At 38.4% G+C, this 17,876-nt stretch overlaps 1 long non-coding RNA gene across 1 annotated transcript in view; it reads left to right on the top strand.

Annotated features, from left to right (window-relative positions):
- Positions 1 to 4,344: 4,344 nt before the first annotated feature.
- LOC113456798 overlaps positions 4,345 to 17,876 on the top strand; it is a 200,989-nt gene continuing 187,457 nt past the window's right edge. The window contains exons 1-2 of the long non-coding RNA XR_003377536.1: positions 4,345 to 4,422; positions 4,615 to 4,679. This is a non-coding gene — a long non-coding RNA (uncharacterized LOC113456798). The remainder of the gene's footprint in view (positions 4,423 to 4,614; positions 4,680 to 17,876) is intronic.

Raw genomic sequence — 17,876 nt, 5'->3', positions numbered from 1 at the left:
TCATTCCTGTCTGAGGTCAGCACAGTTCAGCAAGGTAGAGCCTGAGCCGCTGTGAATCAGATGTACCTCTGAGTTGCAGAGTGGCCGGCTGCTCTGGATGTTGGCTCCACATCGCTCCAATTTCAAAATGGAGGACGTACCATTTTCTACTAGCTCTGGGGCTGCCAGGTAGGAGCCGCACTCAGCATTTTAACTCTGAGACTGAGCGTGCAGCACAGAAACTCTTTTCATCCAAGTTACAGCCAAATCTGACAGGCAGAGCACTGCGCAGCCTGCAAACATGTCTCTGTATGGTGGCAGAAATCCGTCAAGCTCTCCCGCCTGCCTAAGCCTGATTCGGCCATCTGCCCAGGTGCAGACGGGGAGCGCAAGCATGGTCTCAGAGTAATTTCTTTCCATCCCGAGCGGGAACCCAAACTTCCAGTCCCATAAAAGCAAACAGAAATGCTTTAAAGCCGGAGTTTGTGCTGGTGACACAGCCCAGAAAATTGTGTTTTAAACCCATGCAGCTTTTTTCCTGCTAAGGCTGCTGAGTCAGGGAAATTTCTTTGCAGCACGCCCTAGCAAACAGCAAAAAGCTGTGGTAAACTCTCTCTCCTTTTAAATCCCTTTCAGGTTTTTAAGTGAATTTAATTGGCAAAGTTGGGCACCACTCTGTTGATGGAGCTGCGGGCCGCTTCTCACCGCCCGGGAGGGCTCCCGGCCACTGGCTAGCTTTACCCAAAATAATTACATGGAAACTGTATTCTTTTAAACACTGCTTGGGCCATTAGCTCTAGCCTCTTACTGGCTAACTCTCACAATCTTGATTAACCCATATTTAGTAATCTGTGTAGCACAAGTGGGAGAATCATAGTGACTGCCTGACTGGGCTTCTTTCTCCCAGCGTTCTGTTCTGTCTACTCCGCCTACCTAATTTTCTGTCCTCTTAAAGGGCCAAGGCAGTCTTTTAATTTAACCAATGAAATCAACACAAAACAGAAGACTCTCCCACATCAAGTATGAAGTTCAGGCTGGCTTTGAACTCATGATCCTCCTGTTTAGAACTATAGGCATCCACCATCATGACCAGCTTTAAAAGAATTTTCTTTAAAATAGTACAGGCCAAATGTGGTGGTACGTACCTGTAGTCCCAGCACTTAGGAGACAGAAGCAGGAGGATCAGTTAATCAAGGCCATATTCAACTATATGCCCCATTCAAGACTAGCCTGGACTGCATTAGACCTAGAAATCTAAAAAGCAAGCAAACAAACAAATAAACAAAATCTGTCTAAAAGCTAGAAATGCCTTTAATTCAAACTGAGCTGAAGTGTGACCAACAGCAGTTCGAGGCAGCCTGGGCTACATTGTCACTAGAAATCTTTCTCAAAGAGCCAAGAATGATGATGAAAGGCTAACACATTTCCAAATACTTATTCAGTGTTTAAGGCACAGTCCCTTGGCTTGTAAGCCACACTGATGTCTTTCACCACCCACAATTCCCTAATTCGGTAGGAATTTATTTTTGAAGTGGGTCGTTTTTCCGCAGGCCCACAAGAAATGCAGTATATTTTTAAAACCCCACCCATACAGCACCAAATGACTACTTGAGAAGTGACAGGATAAATGCCTACTAAAATAATGTTTTATACATTTCCTAAGACCTAGATGACTTTATTTTAACAAAAATGTTCCTTATCTAAAATTCAATGTAATTTTGTTTAAGATTAATATACAAATAATTCCACTTGGTAATATTGCTTACTATAAGCATTGTTTTGTCTTTATCTAAAACAAAAACATTCAGGACATAAATCAGTATGTGCTACCATAGACATGGTCATGTATACATGCACACACATACTGCCTAACATGGTCTAAGTATATGATTATTCACTTTTGCACAAAGTAATTAGTGTTGGCATAGTAGCCTTAAGTATTCAAAAGACACCAATCTTTTAAATTCTGGCTTATATTTTTTCACTTATATCTATGTTAGTTTATTTCTTTGCTTGTTTCCCCTTTCTGGAAGTTTTTCTTTAAAACAGAGGGATTGAAGGAAAGTCACTAGAAATTAAGGAATGCTTCAAGGAACCGAAATCTTGTCTCACTGTGATTCTTGAAAAAAATCTACACCTAACACAACCAAGCCAAAGTATGACTTAGTTTTATTAAATTTGTGCTGCTGCAAAAATCCACAATTAGTGCCTTGGTGTAATTTATCACCATTTCATTATAGTTGATTGCTTAACTACCTGGGAAGTAAGGATGACTTCCGGTATCGTTGGTCTGCCTATTTCTCTATGGTGTGAAGCTGGTGGGCATTGGGCAAAGGCATTCATTATGAACAATTTTAGAAGAAATAACCCTGGGTAAGGTGTGTGTGTGTGTGTGTGTGTGTGTGAGAGAGAGAGAGAGAGAGAGAGAGAGAGAGAGAGTGATTCTTCTCTGTTTTAGTCATTTCTATTTTTAATTGATTTGTTTTTATGATAAACAATAAAGGCAAGATAAATATCTGATATCTGACACTCAGCTAGCATTTTACCAATTTGGGAAGCTAAATAATGTTACTCCATTGGCACAATTAAGAATTTCTCTTTTGAAAAGTGAAATATATGAAAGCAGCCTGCGGTTGGCCTTACAAAATTCTAGAAATGCTAAAATCCCCTTAAATGGATAAGAAGATAAAATAGGTAGAAATAAGAAGAAAAAGTAATTACGAGAAAAAATTATTAAGTGAAGTTAAACACTATTCTGTCATTAAGAAGAATTTTCTTCTGTCCTCAGCCAATGGCACAAAGGTATGAATAATTACATCTCTGTGTATCTGAGTGTGTGCTTGCATACACATGTATACATGTTCATGTATGCAGGTGCACACTCGAAGATGTATACATCCATATTGTGGCCAGAACACAGACTTGAATGTCATTCCTTAAACAAAGTCCACATACCAAAAAATAAATAAGTAAATAAATAAAAACAATCTCTTGCTACCCTAGAACTCATCAAGTGTGCTGTTCAGGATAGTCAGTGGACCCTAGGGTTCCCCTGTATGGACCACTATGTTCGGTCATGGTCAGTAGTGGACCCTAGGGTTTCTCTGCATGAACCACTATGTTCAGTCATGGTCAGTGGACATTAGGGTTCCTCTGCATGGACCACTATGTTCGGTCATGGTCAGTAGTGGACCCTAGGGTTTCTCTGCATGGACCACTATGTTCGGTCATGGTCAGTGGACATTAGGGTTTCTCTGCATGGACCACTGTTTGGCCATGGTCAGTGGACCCTAGGGTTCCTCTGCATGAACCACCAAGTTCAGCTTATGGCTTATTTTACATGGGTGCCTGAGGTCAAACTCTGGTCTTCATCTTACAAAAGAACCACTTTGCTGACTGAGCCTCTCCTGAAGCCCGGGTTCATATTTTACTGCTTAACCACTGTGTGCTTATGGAGCATCACAGATATCATCATGGCACACTTACATTAGAGAACTGGACCCTTTGGTAGGAGAACAAGTACTGTACGATAGTATAAAAAGAAAGCTGGAGATAGAGACACCCCTACAGAAGACCCAGAACACACCTAGGCTCACTCACAAAGTAATTCATAACTCCCTGATCAGAAAAATACTAACAGGAAGTGAGCTGCCTAAAGTCCATGTAGGAATACAATTACTCATGGAAGAATGCCTTTTTCTGTGCCTATTCTTTGTTGCTAACTAGAAATATGATGCGTCCTAAGTATCAGAGTTTTGCTACTGTTGGTAAAATTCAAAAGGTTTTCACATCTCAGGTTAAATTTTTGGTATGAACCAAGCTTAGCTCTTTGGTCTTTGCTTATTTATCTGCTTCATAAATATTAAGATAAACATTTAGAATTTGATTATGGAGGTTTTTCTCCCCCATATTTATTCCTTCTTAGAAGTTTCTGGTTCTCTTAAAAACTTGGTCGTGGGTATGCTTTCACACAAATTGTTCTCAACATTGCAGACTCAAAAAAGAAAAGAAAAGGAAAAAGTCCAAAGAGAATTGAAAGTCTTTATAATTTTGATATGCCTTCTATTGTGTTCCTTGATGTGCCCATGCTTGTAATATAAAGGAAAAGAGAGGAGAGAATGTGTTTTGGAGCAGGAGAAAGGAGACAGCAAGGAATACAAAACTTGACACAAGATAAATATTAGGAAAAAAATATAATTACGATGATATTATAAAGATGGAATAAAAAACAAAGCAAAAACTGTAAGCAACCCCTCAACTACGTGTTATTAGCCCCCATGATAAGGAATGGCATGTGAGAGCCAGAAAGGAGCTGCAGAACACCTTCCCGGTGGTGATGCTTAGTTGACAGGACAAGTGAGACCCAAACAGCAGACAGAATGGTCCCAGCATGCTGGCTGCCTTTTTGTGTTTGAACAGTGGCCGTCAGTCCCAGCCTTGCAGGTAATGGAACCCAGCGGGAAGAAGGGGCGGGACCCAGCGGTGCAGCCTGAACTGAGAGCAAATTTAAATTACTGAGTTTCCCCCCCTTTTTTATTTTTCTACTCTCTGCGACAAACTGAAAAGATTCCAGCACGCTAATTTAACCACCCTGCTTCTTCTTCTCTGCCCCCCTCCCTGTCTCCCTGCTTCCAGGATAATTAAAAGAGAAACCTGTAAAAGCAACATTCCCGTGAGCGAGTTGGTGCTGCAACGTGCTGGTAAGAAAATGAATTTAATTTTTTAATCTTTTTTTTCTTTTTTTGGATTTTCCTTTTTTTTTTTTTTTTAAGAGCTGAAGGCTTTGTCTCTCTAATGCTGTCATAAGCGAGGCTTCCCTGCTGTGAGGGGTTAGCTTGTAATGAAAAGGTATAATTGCCTGATATATGACCTCCGCGTCATACTTATAATAAGGAATAACCGCATCCCTCTCCACCCTGATGATGCTTGCCTCTGCAAACTGACTATTCGATGCCCAGCCGCAACCAGGCTGAGACTGCTCCACTCTGTCAAGGAGCCGTTTGGTGGTGTGGGGTTGGAGTTTCAGTGTCCTGTGAAAGTCTTGACTTCCTCAAAGTTGCTGTCTGACAGGTGTTATTGTTTATTCTAATAGGACCCGGACCCATCATAACGTTTTGATGCTTACTTCTAAACCAGGAAGTACAAAGATTAAACTTCTTTTGTTTTATGGAGCGGTGTAATTATCAGAGGCTTCTGAATCCAGCTAATGAAAGACTAAGGCTTCTGCTCTGTGGAGTGGCTTTAATCCCTTTTATCTGTAACTAGTCAGGAGTTCACGAGACAGACGGCTGTGAAGGAGAGCCTATATCGTTTGGCGACCTTGAACTTGAGATGCCAACTTGATTCTTTGAAAGGACAATTTTTAATTCAATCCAATTAAACTCAACAAGTATTTCTATACTCTGACTGAAACTGCTATGGAGAGCGCTGGTACTGGTTATTCTGTGATGAGGGAGAGATTCAAACTACACAGAGACCAGCTGCTTTCTCAGCCTTTAGAGCCGGCCTCTTACAATCTTCTTGAGTGCAGGACTGTTAGCTGTAGATAAAGACTCAAGGTTAGCTCTCCACAGAGTAGACTTCCCTGCCTTTGCATGGACATTTTGTTTCTGAATTTGTACCTGTTGCCTATATGTTTTAAATTATAGTTTAATGCTAAAGAGAAGAAAAGGATGGAAATATTACCACCATTGTCACTATTATCAAATACTATGCATGTTATTTCAAAGTACATTTCTACATACTAAGTATTGATCTTATGCAAATTTGAGTGTTTGAAACACAAGGACACACAGAAAGATTTAGATTTTCTGAGTCTGGTTTAGATCTGGGTCAAGAAACTTAGAAGTAAGGATTTTAAAATTTGTTCTTAAAATGCGTATAAAACATCAAGGAATAAAATTTGCTGTCTTCCACTGTGCTTTATAAGCTGTAATAGATTTTACTTAGTTTCAAAAAAAAAATGGATAAGCAGAAATAGGATGGGAGGCATTCAGAAGCAGTAGCTAGCAACTGCCTACCAAAATCTTTGCTAAAGACAATGTCTCCTATGGCTACTTGAAGGTTGTGTACCTTTGCATCTTAGAGAGAGCAGAGCAGCACATACCCTGGTCTCTGTGGCTGTTCTGTCTAATTGTGTCACTCCTCCATTTAACAGCTCTAAACCTTGTCACCCTTGGGTCTTCACCAATGCCCCCAGACCACTTGAAATGTCTAAAGCGACCTCAGAGCATTAGGAAATGTCAACTGCTAAAATAATTTCTGTCTTTTTACAACAAGACAAAATGCTGTGGATGGAATAGTTCATTTTTAGAAAAATCTGTTCTTCGCCAGTAACTGTCTGTTAGCCGTGATTCAGTAATAATTGGAATAAACTGTTGCTCACTAACATGTAACTAACTCCGTAGTGACTTTCCATAGAATCTATGACTTGAAAGAGCTACCTAGAGATGCCTACATGTCAAACAACAGTTTTTGTGCTTTTCTTAATTGGAAAAAATAGAAAATCCATTTCTTTATAATTCTCTTTAAATTTTCAGATATCCAAAGTCAGGGTCTTCTTTTTGTAAATTTCTGATTGAATGAGCAGTGCCACCAGTGAGAATAAATGTCTGTAGGTCTCTCCAAAATTCTCTTCCTGGCACAAAATGAGAGTAAGATAGGATAAGTTCAACCTCCCCAACTTCTCATGTTAACAAGATTTGTAGCTAGCAATGCCATTCTGTGTGTAGGCTGCCATCATACCTTATAGAACATCCTGGAAAGCCAGGAGAGTTTCACTGTGGCTCTCGGCCAATTCATGGATTCTGTAGGTTTCTGCAATTGAAGTGATGCCTTTCTGCATTTATAAGATGCTGAATTACACTGAGGTCACCTTTGCCCTACCCATTTCCCCAACGGATAAAGAAGCAGCAATAGCCTCAAGTTCTGATCCCTAAACAAAGATAATGTCAGAATGTCTTCTATTCTTCCCTGGCTGAAGGGCTGTGGCATGACAAATTCCAAGCTGAAACTCTCCCACAATGATTCTGCGTTTATCATTCGCTCTTGTGACATGTGGGGATAGTTTACACCTTCTAATTGCACAGGTGTTGAAGCAGAAAACATTTGATGAAGAGAGTACACATTGTGACTTCTCACACCAACATAAGATGAAATCATCAGGGAAAGCAGAGCGAAACTCTAAAGACAGTATGAAAACATAGGAATTGTGCCTCGTAGATATGATGGGACGTTTGCTAGATTTATTGGGAGGGGGTGGACTGAGCATCAACCAAATAAGCAATCTGTCCAAATCTGGAAGGAACAGAAAAAATGAAAAAGGTACACCTTGGCCAATAAAAGAATGCTAATGTAGTGAAAGACTACCTGGAGAATTAGTAAAAGTAATTTGATTAAGATTACCCTTTGTGCATTCAGCATTGTGATAGGTGATAAGAATATTAGCATTCTCACCTTCCAGTATTTGCTTGGGTAATTTTTTTTAATATCCTTGTATTCTCTCTCTCTCTCTCTCTCTCTCTCTCTCTCTCTCTCTCTCTCTCTCTCTCTCTGTGTGTGTGTGTATGTGTGTATGTGTGTGTGTATGTGAGAGAGAGAGAGAGCGCATGTACATGCTTAAATTGCTGATTCAGGTTGTCTTAAAAACCTGTGTTTGCTAGGTATAAAATAAAAGAAGCGAGAGCTACAGAGCTAAATGTAAGGAACTATGAACCCTCCTCTCTATGCTACCCATCAATTTTATTGTTTAATCTTCTGAGGCTCTCCTCTTTTAAAAGAGAGGCAAACTAGACACATCCAAATAGTATAACTAACTTATTTTATCCCTGATATAAATGGGTAATTCCAATGAGAAGAAAGATGCAGTTAAGGAGACCTTGTGGGCCCGTGGTCCAAACAAAGGAGAATTGTCTGTGAGTCTGTTACAGAACCTGACGGCTGCACCTGCACTGAGTTGGTGCAGGCTGATGCCCATATCTTGGTTTTGGACTCTTCCATGCCATTACTGACAGTGGAATAGCCCACAGGACCACAGAAAAATGTTACAGCAGAAGGCTGAGTGTAAACAAACAAGGGGTCCTGAATTCTGCTGGGTTGGCTCTTACAACCTAAGAGGGCAGGGCAGAGGTTTAAATTTTCCGTATACTGAACATTTGATAAGATCTCGTTGATAGACAGAAGTGGAAAATGTGCATTCAAACGAAAGTTTCCTAGTATCCCAATAGAGCCATTCTTTCCTCCATGCCTAGCCTCGGCTGTTTATCACTAAATTAATCTTCATTCTACACAGTATTAGGAGACCGGAATCACACACTTTATTGTGCCCTGCTTCTTTCACTTAGTGTAACACTTTTGAGAGTTCTAACTGCCCATTGTTGTAAAATAACATATCACTACAGGGGTAAACCACACATTTCTTCATCTATTCACCTGTCAGAAGCTGTCTGAATAGTTTCAGCATAAAAACTTTTGAAAGTCAAATCATAGAAGCATTGATATGCAAGTTTTTATGTGATTATGGATATCTATTTTCCTCATGAAAATACCTAGAAATGAAAATACTGGGTCATACAGTGAGAGCGTATTTACCTATATAAATAAGAAAATAAGCTGTTTTCTTATGATGGTTGTAAGATTTTCTGTTTCTCCTAGCAGTGTGGGAGAGTTTCAGATGTGGAGTGTCTATCATCAGGTGGGGTTGTCAGTCTTTTGGATTTCAGCCATTCAAGAGAGTGTGTAACAATGTCTGGCAGTGGTTTTGGCTAACATTGCCCTGGAAACTACTGATGCTGTGTTTCTTTGCATGATCCCATTGACTGATTTGAAAGTGTCTGTACAAGCCTAAAAAATATCCATTTTTAAAATCATACTAGGTAGATTCTCTTAACATTTTGTTGTAAGCATTATTTCTACATCCTGTATAAAGGCTTCTTCTCATATATCTGCATGGGAAATACTTATCTCCCAAGATATGCTTTTTCCCATTGACTATAATGATTTGTCTCAATGACAGTTTTATTTTAATACAAAATTTACCAGTGTTCCACACTGCCAACATACATTTTGAAAAGAGGATCTCTTGTAAACCAGGGTCCTAATCTCCCCATGTAGCTGAGGATGACCTCGAACTTCTAATCCTCCGTCACATCCTGAATGTTGGGATTGCAGGAGGGTGTCCAACATAATATTTACCTACCTCATGCTTTTTCTGTTTCTTCACTTAAATACAACAAAAAGAGTTTTCTTCTGAGTTATGGTTTGTTTGTTTTTTGTTTGTTTGTTTGCTTTGAGACAGGGTCTAGATCTCTAGATGTCCTGAATCTCTTCCCATGGAGTAGGAGGGGCTTAGTCATAACCTTCGTCAGGAAAAGGCAGCCTGCTCCAGTTCCTCATCCGCTGAAAGAATTTTTCCAGTGAGGGATGCTGTCCTTTGCATGTGGATATTTGCTAAAGCCCTGTGAGGGACTTTTGTGTCTCCATTCAGGAGGAAAGCTAGGTCGCATGTGTCCTTTGATGTGTCTGCTGAAGCAACAGTCTAAAAACAGTCTCAAAGCAGAGATGGGAAGGATTCCTTTCTTTCCTACTTGACAAACCATTTTGTGTCAAGTTAGAATTCTGTTCTCTCTCTAAATATTTGGCAGAATTTACAGGTAGGCTCTCCAGTCCTATAGTTTTCTTTGTGGGAAGACATGATTACAAATCCAGTTTCATCTCCAGGTCCCTTCGGTGATTTATGCTATTTAGAGATTTTGTGTATGTTACTTGCGTTATCATGATGTTGCTGTAGAATGTCTTAGTCTTTTCTTTGCATGTTACAAGTTGTAGAGTTACATTAATTCTCTCATTAACAATAGGTTTTCTAGTTCATTCTCCTTTTTTAAAAGCCAATCCAATTTCTGTTTGCCTCATAAAAAAAAATTCATGAACTCAGTGCCCTAAATAATACAGTCTTATTATTTTATAAGTCATGTATGTGTGATGGTAGTTTTGGTGTATTTATGTAAACATGTGTAGGCAAAGGGACATTTGTGTGACAAGGATGTGAAAGTCAGAGTTCATCCATTATCAATCATTGCAAACATTGTATATTTGTAAGTGTGTGTGTGCTGTGCCTGTTTGCATGAGTCTGTAGATATGTGTGCACCTTGTGTGCTGAGGCCAGAGGTTAGCACAAGCATCTCTATTAGTCACTACCTACCTTTATTTTGAGACAGGGGTAGAACTCATCAATTCAGCGAGGTTGGCTGATCATTAAGCTCCAGGGATTCGGTTATCTTTGTTTCCTCAGGAACAAGATCACAGGCACACACCACAGTGCCCAGGTGTGTATCTGGGTGCTGAACAATCCAAACTCAGCCTTAGTACATAATTCCCTGAGGTACAAAATATGATACAAGTCTCACCGAGCTAAAATTAACTTATTCATAGCTCTTCCTTCCGTTCAAGGAATTCCAGGGAAGAACTCATTTCCTTGTAGCCATAAAGCTCATATCTGCCTGTTTCTTGGCTTCTAAAAGTCACACATTCTTTCTTTGCCTGTAGATTCCAACCCCTGCCCAAATCTTCAGAACTGGTAGTATCGGGTTATCTGATTTCCTCTCCCTTAATAATCTCCCTATCAAAGGATCCAGTCTGCAATTCACATCAGTGAGAGTTTTCTTTTTTTGTTTGCTTGATTGATTTTTTGTTTGTTTCTTTCTTTGTTGTTGTTCCTTCGCCATCTGAAGTCACACATCTGAAGATTATAGGGGATTAGAGGAAAAACATTTGGGAATCCATTTTTTTCATTTTCATGGTTGTGGTTTATGTAATTTGTCTTTAGCGCTTTCTCCCTTTCATAGTATGTATAGTTAAGGCTATGAATTTCCCCCTTAAACTCCACTTTACCTGAATCTCACAAATTTACATTTATTTCATTAAAAATTAATTTCTAAATAATTTTGACTATTTCTTATCTTCCATTGAATTTAGAAAAGTATATATCGATACTACAGATACTTGGTGATTTTCTAGATGTCTTTCTGTTACGAGTTTCTAATCTAGTTCTATTCTGCTTAGATAGTATACTCCATAAAGTCTTTGATACTTTTCCCAATACATTGCTTATCTTGGAGAAAACTCTTACTGTCCATAAATGGAATATGTACTTGAGAATCATTCTGTGCAGTCTTCTGTGATTGCTACTTGTGGTCGTGGTCTCCTTATGATCATCCATTTTCTTACTAATTTGCTTCTTTGCCCCTCTCTGGTTCAGAGAGTGTAATAGAGTTTCCGATGCACCATCACTTAGACATTTATCTTTTCCTCTGCCGAATTACCTCAAATTTTATTTCACATGTTTCTATGTGCAAGTATTATGAGTTCATGTGTGTGCACATGTGTGTAGAAGCTCACATGGATGTGGTTATGTGCATGTGAAGACCAGAGGTTAACCTCAGGTGGTTTCTCTTTAGCACATCCACCTTGTTTTTAGACAGAGTTTCTCACCAGCCTGGGACTCACTAAGTCCATTAGACTGGCAGACCAGAGCTCTAAGCCTGCTCCAGCCACCATGCAAGGCTTTGTTTTGCTAATGTAGATCCTGGGGATGTAACTCAGGTCTGCACGCTTACACTGGAAGAACTTTATCAAATAAGCTCTCTGTGCAGGCCTACTTGAGGTCATTTGAAGATGTATTATTAAGCTTCTGTAAACTTATTATATGTTGCTGCCATGTTAACTTCTATTCATTGTAGAACCTTACTCTCTTCTCCACTAGAATACCATCTTGCTTAGATTTTATCCCTGTTTAACTTTAAAAAATTCCATTTCAATTTTTTGGGGGGCAGTTCTAGTTATATTTTTGCATTATTTTTCTGTGATTATTTTAGGATTAAACCATACATTAAACTTAAGTTTCATCAAATATATTTACTTGAAAAAATCTATTTCTATTGATCACCAACCTTTTGAACTATTTAATATATACATATGTATGTGTGTGTATGTAACATTTGCATACATTGTAAACTCATCAGTAAGTTAGTTTATTGTTTACTTTCAATTCACTCATTCTTTTAAAGAACTTAATAAAATAATTTAATGGAACCTGAACTCCTGAATCTGGGGAAAAGCTGTGCCACTTTGTAAAATGCTGTCATCATTTTTGTTTCCTTCCCTCTGTAAGCATTAATTGCTTATCTTAAAACTTAACATATTCTCCCATCAACTCTTAGGGCCCCGTGCATTTGCTTTAATCGTGTTTCCACTGTCTTCCAAACAGGGTAATCTGTGTCAATGTATCTTTAAGGTTGTTAAGTCTTTATCATTTCCAATCTGCTCTTTATCCCTGATGAAGTTTCATTTTATTGAACGTTTCAGTTATTTTGTTTCTCCCATTTATTTATTTAAATTCCCTTAAGTTGTCAATTAGGACCTCAAACTTCTTTTAATTCTTTGAACATTCCTTGAAAAAGTTTTGTCAGACAAATCTAGCTCCTGAGACTACTGGAAGTCATATCCTATGTCCTCTCTTTGCTTCTTTTTTGTGTTTCTATGCGTGTCTGGTAAGTTTTTGTTATAAACTGGTTGTTACGATGTATTTTTGTGATAATGGATCTGGTAGAGTTTCAAGAGTCTTTGCATTTTTATCCCATGCTTCGGTTTTCTTGGACGAGACTGACCTGTCTATCTTCCATGTGCTGTACAGTCCAACACTGATGTTTTTTCTCAGTTACCAGCTTCTCAGTATGGCTTTTATTGTTAGTGGGCTCCTGGAGGTCTTCCCTGGGCATGTGTTAAACATTCCCATGTTCAGGGGTTCATCTTTCTTCAGCCTTGGTTGCTCTTGGTTTCTTGTACTGATTTTCTAAATCCAGATGCTTTAGTTATAGACCCTGGATCTTGCTTTTGACACTTTCAACCCACATGGCCAGTTTCCTACTGCCTATGCATCGCACAATTAGAAAGTGTTTTTAGCTTAAAGAGAATAAAATTTATGTATTTTGTCTCCTGAATCTTCTCGGGAATACATTTACCTCTGATCTCTTCCCACTTTGTAGCTGGACTCAAATGTCTACTGCACATGAATAATTTCTCCACCTTCCAAAGGCTGTGGCTTTGCATTGCATTCCTCTAGAGTTATCTTGATCTTTGTGGCTTTGTCTTCCCATTTGGCAGCCTCATGCTCAGATTTCTGTCAGTATTTACCAACCGGGATTTGTTTTTCCATTACCATTGCCATGGGTATTGGGCAATAGCCTTAATCTGTAAACTTGTAATCTACACCCTGTGGAGTCCTTCTTAAAGAACTTTGGGAAAGTTCTTCTACCTTTAGATGTACACCACTCTCTTCAAACTGCTAGGACCGTTTTGTATTTTATCAGTCTTCATAATTGCAGAAGGTTTGCACAGTTTGTGACTCCATTGACTTTTGTAGAGATATTGATATACAACTGATATAAGTGTGTCACATAAATAAATAAAATTTCTTCAAGTCATTTTTCTCCCCCAAGCTCACTAATCTCAAGCTTACCTTCTGGCTACTACACTTAATTCATTATTAAATGGATGACATATTCTCATTGCATTTTAAAATCTAGAAGTCATGAGGACACCCATTATTTTAGATAATTAATAAATACTAATAAAAAATTGGGAACATTGAATTCTATAAAAACCTTATCTAAAATGCTTTGGATAAGCCACCTTTCCTGAGTATGCTAATTAATACTGAGTGTCTGTTTGTCTAGATTCAGAATCATGTTGGAGATGTTCCTTTGGTATGTCTGTGAGCACATTTCTAGGGAGGTTTAAAGAAGAAAGACCCACCCTGACTGTAGGCGGCACCACTTCACAGCCTGGAGTCCCAGATTAAATAAAAAGTAAGAAGGGATAAAGGTAACTGAGTCCCATTGTTCATAACTCTCTACTTTTTACCTAGAGCTGGAATGTGACCAGCGGCCTAGTCACAGTCATCATGCTTACTCTATTACTCGGGATTTGGAATTGTGACTCCAAAACCTGTTAGTCCAAGCAGTCGTTCACCCCCTTTCAAAATTTGGTAACAGTAGTGAATAAATTAACTAGCACAATGAGCTTCATTCTGCTGTGGAACAAACTGATGAAATTCTAGCTCAGTCATCTATTGATTCCAAAGACTCCATCAATAATGATGTCATAAGTGTACGATGCCCTATAAACCATATGTACTTACATCATCAGTTGTCCATTTTTACTCTTCATTTTGGAGTTCAAACAGTGGCTTATTAGACAATATAAATCTCACAGGAATTTTCACTCACCAAATAAATATTATTTACAACCATAACTAACAAGCACACATTTAAGAATCTTAAAAGTTAAGTTAAAATGTACAGTTTTTGTTCATTAGAAAATTGTCGTGAAAAAATCCTGCTCCCTACATCTTTGGACACCATAGTGAATTAAAGTGTAAACTCAACAGCCAGGAAAAAAATTATTGATAATCTCCATGATCTCACAATGTGAACTATTTGGAAAAGAGTGTTGCAGATGTAATTAGTTAAGACTATATTGAAGTAAGGTTGGCCCTTAATCTGAAATGGTGCTCCTCAAATATCCACATAAAGACAGACACAAAGGCATTTGGATTCGAGTGCCCTAGGACAGTGAGGCAGAGGCCAGAGTCATGTCTATGCGCACTAAGAAAAGCCTGAACTGCTACTTAATTACCAGAAACAAGAAAGAAATCCCTACAGGCTTCAGAGGGAGAACCGCAATTTTATTGTGAACTTCTAACCTCCAAAGTTGTGATACATTGGATTTCTCTTGTTTTAAGTCACCTAGTTTGTGATAATATTTTATATCAACTCATATATTGGTATTGTTGCCAGAAAGACATATAACAAGTTTTAGAGAAACAAAACAATGGTTTATTGTGCAACTTATAAAGGGGAAAAAAATGAAATCTTGGCGAGAAGTGATGTATTCCATAGCATGTTGCCGGAATATTTGGCTGCTCTTCAGTTTTGTTTTGCTTTTTTAATATCATTGTTATTTTTTTAATATCGTTGTTGTACTTTTGGTCAATTATTTTTGTAAAACACGCTCAGGAGAATCATTAAGTCATTGAAAGAAAAACTGAGACTACATATCAGTAAATTCTTTGTTTAGAGTCACATACTGAGTTCTTGGAAATGCTGTATAAGGGAGTAGTAAACGGCCACCTTCATTCTTATTTTGTCTTCAAAGTAAATTAGAGTTATTAAATATTAAATATTTGAACTAAAGCACTGGTTCTTGGGCAGTTGGAGCCCAACACTGAGATTTCTCAGTGTTTCAGAGCTCTTGTAGAGAACCTGGGTTTGACTCCCAGAACCTACAGGGCAGGTCACAACTGCTTGTAACTACAATCCCAGATGTCAGACACCTTCTCCTGGCCTTTGTGATCAATGTAAAATACCCAAACCAGCAAAATAAATTAGAGAACAAAATATAAAACATTAATTCTTAACAATTATTTCAACATCTAAAGTAAAAAGCTTTAGAATTAGATAAACCAAGCATTGTGTCTTAGAGTTTTCGTGGTTGCAATTCTCATTTTTGTAGCAGTTATATTTTCTATACAGGTATCAAGGAAGGTTTCCCTGAGTAAGGTACAATTTGGTTCTAGAATGGTCTTAGAAAATTATGGGGTATTCTGAGAAATAGTATCCAAGGACAAAAGAAATCAGTATACAAATGGCAAAAGTTTACAGAAAAATGAACTTAGCATGGTTATGCTATATCAGAAAGTATAGGGGAAAGAAAACCCATTGACCTCATGACCAGGAAATGAAAGAGAAAAAGGTAAAGCCTGAGATTATACTAACATTTTGATGATCTTATCCCCAACGACCAAAAGATCTCCATTCTGTCCACTTCTTGAAGGTTCTAGTGCCTCTGAAGAGCACAAAGGTGAAGATCATGCCTCTGAGAAGTGGACATTTATAAGACACTACAGACCAACGCCACCGTGGCATGCAAATAACTAAATACATGCCAACATAATGAACATGAAGATTTGAATTATGTGTAATTTTTTAAATTGCAACTATTTAAAAACTGAAAGATATACTGAAAAATTATCTTTCCACCCACTATGGTAAAAACTTGCAGGGCATGGAAGAAAAAGTTCTCTGAGAGGAAATCAGATAATGAAGATGAACATGGCAGCTCTGTAATAACAGACTCTAGAGGAGATGTGTATAGCCAAAGGGTAACAGCTAGGTTAGTCATGGCAAACATGGGGGAGCAGAGCTAAGATATCAGTTATGGAGGTAAAGAGAAGGGCCAGCCCTAAGACATCCCTGAAAAGTCGATCTAAGACCATTTCCTAGTAAGTTGGGAATGGTGCTGACAACACAAAGATCAAGAGGAAGACAATTTGTAGAAAAGCAAGAGTCCAAATACAAATGTTGAAATTCCAGGAAGTAACTGCAGGTTTTTCTTGACAGAAAGAAACCTTATGTATTTTAAACCATTCTTTATCATATTTCTGGTGAACCATTTTTATGAGCATATGTAAAGACTGCCCTACATTTCTGTATAGCTCTGGTTTTCTCTGTAATGTTGAAATTAATAAGGTAGGTAACTGGTATGAGTTCTGAAAATGAAGCAGGTAGGCATATGGAAATCACAGGCATTTCTCAGTAGGATCCTATATATTCCTAAAAGTTCCATCCTGTGAATTCTGTCCCCAGGAACTTTGACCAAAACCCTTTGATATACCAATCTGTCTCAGTCTCGCTCTTCTGAATGTGGATATGGAAAAAGGCAGCAGTACTGAGCTGCCAATGTCTCTGCTGGAGGAGCAGGTCAGGTACTTATGCTTGGCCACTGGGCGGGGAGACAGCCAGTAACATAATTGTGTCTTTCTGCTTCCAGACCCGCTTCTCAGGGTAGCATCCTGTCTATAGAGAAAGAAAAATGTAATTATATAATTTGAGGACCTCTTTCTGGGCAGCAGATGTTGAACAAATCTATGTATTGGTAGAAGGACAAAGAACACATTGTGTAGTAATTAAAACATTTTCGTCCTAAACTCATATGCTCAATGTATGTTGTATTCATAGGTAATTTGAGGCTAACAGAAAGTGCCCCTCGTTGCTTAACACTTTGTTCAGACCTTCACTGTAATTTTTATGCATAAAAGGCTTAACTTTTAAATAATGAACCCTTAAACTCCCAATTTTAGGCAATTAAGATGATGGAATGCATTTTTCTTTGAGTAGTCAGACATTTTCTTCCTTTTATTCTTTTGTGAATTCCACTTTGAAGCTGTTTAGCTCTTTCTTTTGTAATGGTTGTTGACAATTGCCTTTTATTTTGTGTACCATCACTTCTGAGTCACTTTGGCACCTGACTCTGCTAACACTCACTGTGCTTTGCCGCTTGCTGCTACCAAGACTGCTGGGATTTTGTTCTCTTAAATATGAGTTCCGAGGAAGAGAGTTGGTTAGCACAGATTAGTATAGTGCAATTAACAACCTGGGGTTTCTCAAACATAAAGACATTCTGGAAAAAAAAATCACAGATTCTCAACCTGTTTTAGTGTCTTGCCACTCATATGTACAGGGAAGGTTATTGAACCATCTATGACTCCACCTCCTCATTTTACTTTAAACAGCCATTTTCACTCCAATGCAAGCAGTTCCAAGTTGGAATGATTGAACTTTACCACCAAGAATTGTTATAAGTTAGTCTGGTACAGAATCATAGTTGAATGTAAAAGCTGCCTCTATTATCAAGCTGTGAACTCACTACTATGACGATGCATGGTTAATTATTAGTGTCAACTCAGATAGATTTAAGATTCCTTAGAGTATGTACCTTTGGGTACTTCTGTGAAAATGTTTCCAGAAAAGAGTTGCTGAGGGGGTTAATTCTCTTCCTCCTAG

This window comes from Microtus ochrogaster, chromosome 16 (genome assembly GCF_000317375.1).
Source record: "Microtus ochrogaster isolate Prairie Vole_2 chromosome 16, MicOch1.0, whole genome shotgun sequence".
In the NCBI taxonomy this organism is placed as follows: domain Eukaryota; kingdom Metazoa; phylum Chordata; class Mammalia; order Rodentia; family Cricetidae; genus Microtus; species Microtus ochrogaster.
The sequence above is the reverse complement of the archived record's forward strand: the minus strand, read 5'-3'. Positions and strand labels throughout refer to the sequence as shown.